Here is a 9517-nt window from a genome sequence, read left to right as displayed (position 1 = left end):
CACCTTCTTAAGAAGCCTGCTCCTCTCTGAGCCTTTCCCTCAAGGCACAAGCTCATGCAGCTAGGCTCTTGGGCCTTTTGTGTTGTGTTCTTTTAAGGTTAGGCACTTGTAAGCAATTATTGGACATTTGTAAATGCCAAATAATAATAATTAGCAAAAGCAAGTATCATTGTTTGTTTGCTTGCTTGCTTGTTTTGTAAGGGGACAACTGGGGTCTCCGGATGTAGGGATGTTTGGAGAGAGCTACAGTGGCCCACTTATCAGTGCTGCAATACAATCTGAATGATATGGTAGCAAAGGGATCCTGGCCTTGTTTTCCTAGCCCAGTTCCCGTGAGGTTGGGACAGCCTATCCCATGGCAAAGACTGATGTTCCCTGATTTCCTAGCAAGCTACTAACCCTCAGCAAGGCCCCAGGAAAACACACAAACCCCAGTGTCCCTATAGCGATCCTGGAATGAATTTACATTCATCAATGGCTCTGGGTTCACAAGCCAAACCCAGCTCACCTCTGTCCCTTACAAATTCCATTTCAGATTGATTAAAATAAAAGCAACGAAAAAATAATAAAATAAAAATAAGAGGGTAGGTATAATAGTAAGTTAGATGCACCTAATAATGCCTATTATAATTTTAAGTTCCGAATTTCTGGAGAGAGAAAGGAATTTATCTCTACAACACTGTTTTTTGTGTCTTGAGTCATTTCACTTAGGGGGATATGCTCACAAATAATCTCAATGAGATCAAAGTAATCTGCAAAATGGATTTGTATGGGGTCGGACATGCAGAGAACTGTGGGGAAGGCTGACCAATTGATGGTCCATGGATTAGTCAGGATTTTCTAAAGGAAAAGAATGATAGAATATATATGTATATGTATAGGTATATATATGATTGATTTGTATACATATTACTTATTTACATATATATGCATATATGTGCTGCAAGCCACAGGAAAATATAATGGAATCCAGCTACTATCACAAAAGCTACTACTTGGAAAGGCCAAGGACCTTGGAAAGGACCTTGGAAAGGTCAAGCCATGGCTTAAGAAGTCTTGGTGATATTTTATCTGAAATACCTATTAAGCATCCAAGGACAAACGATCTCCTGAATTAAGGCAAATTAAGCTTGGACCCTCCTTTCTTATACAGCCTTTGTGGTATTTATACTAACATTGTAGACTCCTAACATTTACCTAACCCCCTCTAGGAATGTAGTTTGAACACATAAATTCCCTTTTTTTTGATATATTAACTGATTTTAGCTCTCAGTTGACCTCCTCCTTTACCACCCCCTTTTGGGTTATAAAGGAAAGCCTGATGGTCACTGCCTGAGGAAAACTCTTGTCTGCCTTTATGACCCTGTAAGAATTCAAGCCTGGTGACCCTGCTTTAGCTAGAACACTGCTATTGCATGGGTGTATAACTGTAAACCTCAGAGACTGAGAGAGGATTTTGACTGGAAAACTAGATGGAGACCTATAAGAATGAGGTGGAAGATGAGGAAGAGCCAGATGAGGAAGAACAAGATGAGAAAGACGAAGATGGGGCAGAACTAAGATGAGAGAATTAAGATAGAACTTAGAGGAGTCAGCAGATAAATGTAGAGAGAAATCAGGCAAGGAAGGAGCTAGGCATGAGAGCAGAACTGAAGCTGTGTAAATAGAATTTTATCCCAGAGGAATAAAGTAGACGGACTAAGAGCTCAGTATACTTAGATTCTTTTCCCGAAAATCATTTGTGCCATTAGTAGCTTCTCTTTTGGGCCCCTGGGAAGAAGATTATTAAGGCTGGACCATAATATATATATATTATGGTGGCCTACAGGCTGTGACCCAGCTAATCCAACAAAGGCTGTCTTCCAATAGAAGTAGTTGTTCAGTCCACCAGGCTGAATGTCTCAGCGGGCCCAGTCTGGAGCTGGAGTCCTGGAGGATTCCAGAGAACTGCTGGTCTTCAGTCTACATTGGAATCCCAAAGAATTAGGTTCTCATCCCTCAAAGGGATGCTTCAGCAACAGGATAGATGAGCTCACCATGCAAGAGCAAAGGCAGGCAGCAGGGGAGGAAGCTTCCTTCTTCTGTGGCCTTATGTGGACTGCCACCACAAGGTGTGGCTCGGATCTAGGGTGGGTCTTGCCCACTCAAATAATCAAGTCAAGAAAACCCCTTACTTCATGCCCAGTTGCTTGGGTTTTAGTTAATTCCAGATAGAGTCAACCTGACAACCACGATTAAATATCAGAGTACATCAGCAGGTCTGTTCATTTAACAGCCATTCCCGATGCCAAGCCTAGCCCAGACCTTTGAGCAATACTAAGCTCATGATGGCTGCCCTTTTTTCCCCAAGGTGCCTCATCTAGTCAAGAGAGTCCATCTATCTGGGTCAATTCAAGCCTCTGTGTTTTCTCCTGAACTGAAAGTACCTGCTCCTCTGAGACGGGCATCTCATGTGCCAAGTAGAGATAGCAGCGGCCGCCTCATAGGCAGATCACAAGGACTAGATGAAGTGATGCTGGTTACACTGTGAGCATCATAGCGAGAACTATGTACATGGGTTAAATAAATGATTAGATTAAAAAAAAAACAAGTTGTAGCACAACATGATGAGTGCTGTAAGAGTTCAGGCAAGCACAGAGTGAGCGTCTAGAGGGACTGATTCTGTCTAAGAGGCCGTGTTTTGGCAAGAGTGTTGAAGAATACAGAATGCTTCTCCAGGCAGGCAGGAAGGGGGAAGAAAGAAAACCTCACACTTCTCTGGAATTCTTTTCAAGATAGGTTCAAAATCACTATCAATTATTTTTGATGGTTGGACAAGTGTTTGGGTTTGGTTGTTGGTGGTGGTTGATTGTTTTGTTGCCGTTTTAATCAAATTCGAGCCTGTGTAAGCTTTATTGTAAAGAAAACTGAAATCAGAAAGTGAAGGTCAACGTCATGACGCTGGGACCCTGCCATCTATTAGGGTGGCTGGCAGCATGCAGTGGCCTACAGGCAAGACACTTGTCGGCTCCCTCCTGGCACGTGCTTGGTCTGGCTTTGTATGGAAGGAGTCACTTTTCCTTGATTTCCACGAGAATGTCCCCCATCAGTCTGTGCCAACTTCTTCCAACTCACTGCTAGTGTGAGCTGGTGACCCAGGCAGTCATGTCCACAGTCCACTGCTGGATCCTTGTGAATTCCATCCTGTAGATAGCTGCCCAGGCTCTCAGGGAAGTGCTAAGAAAAATCCTATCTACATACTAATTTTGTTGGTTTGCCATTACAGCGGCAATAAACATCCTCTTCCCTCCCTCTGAGCCAGGCTTAAGTCTCCCCTTCCTTTTAAGGTAGGTAGAGCTCTTGGCCAATGAGACGTGAGCAGTACTGTGTCCATTTATGCTGGACATCTTAAGATTATTGCAATTTTGACAATTGCATGCATGTAGGGAATATATTGTGAGCATATTTACCCTGTTACCCTCTCTTTCCCCTTCCACTCTGACAGATCCCTTCTCAACAAGTCCCCTCTCTTACTACTGTGTCTTATTTCAGGAGTGTGCAGGGCTTGTGAGGGAAGCCATAGCTGCTCTGTGTTCATGATTACATCAGCCACGCCGTATCCAGGAGACAGCATTTCACAGGCTCCCCCCCCCCCCTTCCCGGCTCTGGAAAACGTAAGAGCCAGCACTGACTAGGTTCTTTATTCTGCCCCACACCAGCCCGGGTCCCAGTTGCCTGCCCTCCATCCCCAGATCCCCCTCAAAAAAATGGAACATGAGTTTCTCATTAAGCACTGAGATTTGGGGATTGCTCACCAGGGCAGTATACCTGACCACAGTCACCATCCACTCACCAAAACATGGAAGGTAGAGTTGTCACAACGTATACATAAATACCACTTGGTGTTATCAAAAAAGGTAAGAGAATGTAAAGCAATGGAAAGAGTATTTTTGTGTTTTTTTTTTTTAATCGATTTATTTGACTCTAATAAGAAAGTCTTCAGATCCTTTGGGAAGAGGACAGACGAATGTGGTACTGAGTCAGCCAGCTCTGTGTGTACAGTGGGAGGCTTGAGCTGACACCCTGAGGGGGCTGTTCCTTGCCTGTCCTGCTTCCTCCACCCACTTGTTGAGTCAGGGGAAATGTCTCCCTCCAGCTGGCAAATGGAGACAATACAGCACCACTCCTAAGGACAAAATGCAGGTCATAAGGACTCCAGGAACATCTTTAGCATTTTTTTTTTTTTTTTTTTTTTGAGACAAGTTCTCTCTATTATGTAGCTCTGGCTGTCCTGGAACTCACTCTGTAGATCAGGCTGGCCTCCAACACACAGAGATCCACCTGCCTCTGCCTCTCGAGTGCTGGGTTCAAAGGCGTGCGCCGCCGCCGCCGCCGCCGCCGCCGCCGCCGCCGCCGCCGCCCGCCGCCGCCACCACCACCACCCATCAAACAAAGGCTTTGTTTTATATATAGACTCAATGGTGGCAACTAGCTTCTCTACCTCCTGGGGCTCACTTCACTATCACAGCACACCCGTGGCACTACTGGACTTAAGAACCACACGATATCCCTCAGAAGCTCCTGACTGTGGCCACTGCCATCTTGGAAATGTTTCCCTTGGTGATTCTAAGAAGCAGCCGGTTGAGAACCAACAGTAAATAGAGAGTATCTTAAGCCCGTGGGTCCCCACTGTCTGTACCCCAGACTTTCAGATGTAACTGATCACGGTGACACCTCAGGGTTGGAAATTTAAAAAGAAAAACAAAACTTTCAGGTGATTTGTTTTCAGCAATGGTTGGGAGTTCCGTTCATAAGCAGATTCAAGAGTCCAGAGTCTGGCAGATATGGTAAAGATTTGCATCATATCAACTTTTTTTTTTTAATGCTCTCTATAAAGTTTTTTTTTTTTCTCATTCTGCAAAATGGGGAAGTGACTTCACAGGATGGCTGGGAGCGCTCAATGACATAGTATAGGACTGCTGTATGACACTTTCTTGATAGCCTATTAGTAACATTTCATTTAATTCTCTCAATTACCTCATTTTTTTATTTTATGTGTACATGTGTGTCCTGAGTGTATATGTGCACTGTGTTTGTGCCTAGTGCCTGACAAGGTCAGAAGAGGGCATCAGATCTCCTGGAACTGGACTTATAGATAGTTATGAGCCACTATGTGGGTACTAGGAACCAAATTTGGGTCCTTGGTAAGAGCAGCAAGTGCTCTTAACCACTGAGCCATCTCTCCAGCCTCAGTTACCTTGTGGGTCAAGGTAATTTTCTAATTTCATAGCTGAAGGAACTAAGGGTCAGAAAGGCTTCTGGCTGTCTCAAGGTAACCCAATGTTCTAGTCAGGGTCACTGTTGCTGTGATAAAAACACTCTAACCAAGCAACCTGGTGGAGGAGGGGGTTTGTTTGGCTTACACTTCCACTCTGTAATGCATCACTGAAGGAAGTCAGGACAGGAACTCAGGCAGGACAGGAACCTGGAGGCAGGTGCTGATGTAGGAGGTCATGGAGGGGAGCTGCTTACTGGCTTGCTCCCATGGCTTGCTCAGCCTGCTTTTTTTTTTTTTTATAGACCAGGACCACCAGCCAGGGATAGCACTACCCACAATAGGCTGGGCCCTCCCCCATTGATCACTAATTAAGAAAATTCCCTACAGGCTTGCCTACATCCCTACCTTATGGGGGCATTTTTCAAATGAGGCTCCCTCTCTCTAGCGACTCTAGCTTGCGTCAAATAAAACCAGCCAGCACACCCAGTTATAATTGGCAGAGCCAGTTTTATATTAACACATCTGGTTTGTACTAACCACTGAGATGTTTCTAACACACTAACCCTTCCTCCTCCTAGATGGGACAACCAATGCCCTCATGTCCCTAGTAGTTGAACTGGCCCCACTAAGGGACCCATTTAAGCTGCTGTGTGGATCTGGGTCTTCCTGGCTCTCCTGCAGCTGAATACACTAAGACCTGTCTTGACTTCCGTTTATCTCTTGTCAAGGTGGCAAAAAAAAAAAAAAAAAAAAAAAAAAACTTGCCGGGCAGTGGTGGCGCACGCCTTTAATCCAGCACTCGGGAGGCAGAGGCAGGCTGATCTCTATGAGTTCGAGGCCAGCCTGGTTCTACAAAGCGAGTTCCAGGAAAGGCACAAAGCTACACAGAGAAACCCTGTCTTGAAAAAAAAATCAAAACAAAACAAAAAAGCCTTAAATGACCTATTTTGACCAAAATCCTGTTTCTCGCTGTCCCAGAAAAGCAATAGCTACAGATGACTGTTTTTTTTTTTTTTTTTTTAATTGCTGTGGGGCCCATTTCTCAGGGATCATAGCCTGTTTAAATCCTAGAACATTTGATGGAGAAGAATGCACACACTCTCAGCCTCAATATTACCGTGTGTTTACGTCTGCTGAGCCAGTGGTGGAGAGGGGGTTGCCTAAAGCATTTCCACACTGCCGGCTTTCTGTCACAGGTGGAAATGCCCAGGTATTCAGTGCACACAGAGGAAAGGTCTATTGGACTTCCCGATGTCAGAGGTTCTAGTCCATGCGTGGCCTCATCACTCTGTGCCTGTGGCGGCACAGCGCATCGTGGCAAGAGCGTACAGCCGAGCTTTCACCTACATTGTGGCTGGTAGGAAGGACCTGAGTCCTGTAACCCCCTTCTAGAGTTCCCCCCTGGTGTCCTAACTTCTTCCCACTGAGTCTCACCTCCTAAAGGTCCCACCGTCTCTCACTAGTACCACATGCTGGTAAGGACCCTCCAGACACCAACTGCAGCATCTGCCTTAAAGGCAGCCACTCTGACCAAGCATGTCAAGAGGAGTGTGTACCCTTAGGACAAGGCAGGGCACCCTGTACCCTCCACAGAACCACAGCTTTCCTTTGTTTACTTAAAACCTGTGTTCATCACTCACACTGGGTCATCATTCTGTCCCCAGCCATACTCACCCCACCTGGTGTGAAAGTTGAAACCCTGATTTTGGGAAAGAGAGCATGACTGAGTACGGCTAGGTGGGTCCAGCCAGGAAACCAAGTGTTGAGCCCATTGGCTCTTCATCCCATATCTCGTATGTTTGGGTCTGAATGTCACCTTTTTTGCTTGCTATGTAAAGAGACGCAACCATTTATTTCCAGAACTTTCCTAACCCCTCTTCAATTAGAATGAATCCCTGAAGAGTTTCCATATAGGAACTCTGGATCCCCACAGCCTTGCTGAGGCAGACTTTCCCCTGCCGGGGTAATGGATGGGGCCGCGGGGTTGGCGAACTCACCACCTGCACGGGCAGTGCACACGGAGGGATTGGATTTCTGCCCAGGAAATGTTTCCGGCCTCCTGGCCATGGAAGGGGCTGCATCAGCCACTTCTCGCCTTATTTGCACCACTGAGAACTTGAAGGAGGCCATTCCAGATGGTACCTAGTTAACACAAGAGTTCAAAATGACAAGGTGGGACTATCTTCCCGTGGGAACGTTATGTCCTTAAAAGTCAATTCCAAATTGAATTGAATTCTTAGAGCCTCAAAAGATCTTGTCTAAATTTACCCTGACCCACTTAGGAGAGAAGTCAGAACCCAGCAGATCATTTAGAAATGAAATTCAGTGCCCTATACTGAGGACACCAGTGACCCATAAAGTAGCCAAGGACCAGTTTCAAGATTTAATCCATATTAACTCCCTTGCTCATGAGATCGACAGGCAGCTGAGTGCATCCCTGTTGGTCAAGGCAAGACAGCCAGCTGGAGGCTCCTCAGCATAGCATTAGTGTCAAGGATGCTGCTGGCAGGGAAGTCAGTGATGCTCTGAGCCACCCAGTGATGCACAGGAAGGGGAGCATCTTGTTTGCCTAGCAACACAGATGTGGACGTCACTCTTCCGAGCATCAGCAGCAGGCAAACTGATTATCACATTACCCTGGCATTTCAGCAAAGGTAAAATGGGGTTTAAATGCTGTATTAAGTGGGAGATAAACCACAGCGAGGAGGCATGTGCGTCAGAACCCCTACCTTGGCTTCAGCGTTCAACGTGAGAGCTCGACTTTCCCTGGCGGAAGTGCCGGGTGCATGTCAGGGCAGGTGCGGCCCAGCAGGCACCCTGGCCAGGAGAGGTTGGTTTCTATTTCCAGCTCCCACCAGCATAATGCTGTGTCACAGGCAGGCAAAGAAGGTGAGGTGCCTTCCAGCCACCCGGGACCTGTGAATTGATGAACCATGTCTCTGCAGGCACACTGAACTCTGAGCCTTAAGATACAACTATGAGCCAAACAGAGCTTTCGAAAATGCATCAGACCTTTCCTAAACTGCCAGATGTGCCAGTACTCTTATTTCTAATTTTTTTTTTTGTAGTAGCATGGGGAGTGCATTGCAATATAAGGAAGAGTATATAAAAAGGAGATCTTATCTCCTTTGACAACATGGATTAGCCTGGGAAACCTCACACTAAGTGAAAGGAGGCAGGCAAGAAAGACAAAACCACGTGAATCTCGCTCACCTATGGATTTTCACAGAAGCTGAGATATTCAGAGTGGTGGTCACTGAGGGCTGGGGAAGGGGAGCTAGGCAGGGGTGAGGGGGGAAGGTGAGTCCTCTGGGGACTCAGTGATGACATCTTGTGATGAGACAGTGAATCTTGTTTTGTCTTCCTGTTTATGTGATGTCATCTAAGAATTCATGGCCAGAGTCCCTAGGAACTGATACCTCCTTCCATCCTAAAGAGAGGGTGCCTACACCAGGGCTAGAGTGGTCTGTAATCAACCATTCAGCAAATACTGCAGCTCCACCCTGTGCTGCGTGGTATGCTGTGGCCTGAGCACATGGCAGGAATCAGAAGAAAGCAAATTCTTGTTCTAATGTAGCTTGCCACGCTGTCACCAACCCCAGATCGCACAACCTGTACATTGCTATAGAATCTGCTCTCACTGGAGTTTCTGTGATATAGTTTGAAAATGCCAACACACATGTGGTTGCAAGCTCGGTTGATGTGGCCCTGAGCTGTGGCCCAGCACTGTAGTGGGTTTGTGAAGACGGACGCTCAGCCAGGCTCTGCGGTGGCATTTGTTGTGAGGTATCTACCCGAAAAGACCATTCAGACACTGGTTCAAGCCATTAGAAACTCTTTATTACCCTGAGACTCAGGGTCATTCTTATCTCCAGGAGGCCAGGACCATTTATGAGGGAGTCCTCTGGCCGACTGCATTTCCCATGCCAATCAGCTTGGCCAGGATGGCTCCTGGGTATGGTGGCACCAAGATCTCCGGGGAAGGAGTATGTCACCTATTCTGCTTGCTCTGTCTCATACGCACATAGTGTAAGAGAGTGAGCCACAAGAGCAGCCCATTCAAGCCTCTAGTAACATCCTGGAACCACGTGCAACAATAGTCCACTTTCCTTCCAACTTGGGACACACATCACTGACTTTTCCTGAGAATCTTGCATCCACACCACGCCTGAGTAACCTCATTTCTTCAGTCATCTCATTTAAGTCTCTTACCAGGCAACCAGTTTGAAGTGTTCAGTCTGTAGTCAGATTCTTTCATGT

The sequence above is a fragment of the Peromyscus leucopus genome, unplaced genomic scaffold (assembly GCF_004664715.2).
Source record: "Peromyscus leucopus breed LL Stock unplaced genomic scaffold, UCI_PerLeu_2.1 scaffold_627, whole genome shotgun sequence".
NCBI lineage: Eukaryota > Metazoa > Chordata > Mammalia > Rodentia > Cricetidae > Peromyscus > Peromyscus leucopus.
Note: the sequence above shows the minus strand (reverse complement) of the source record.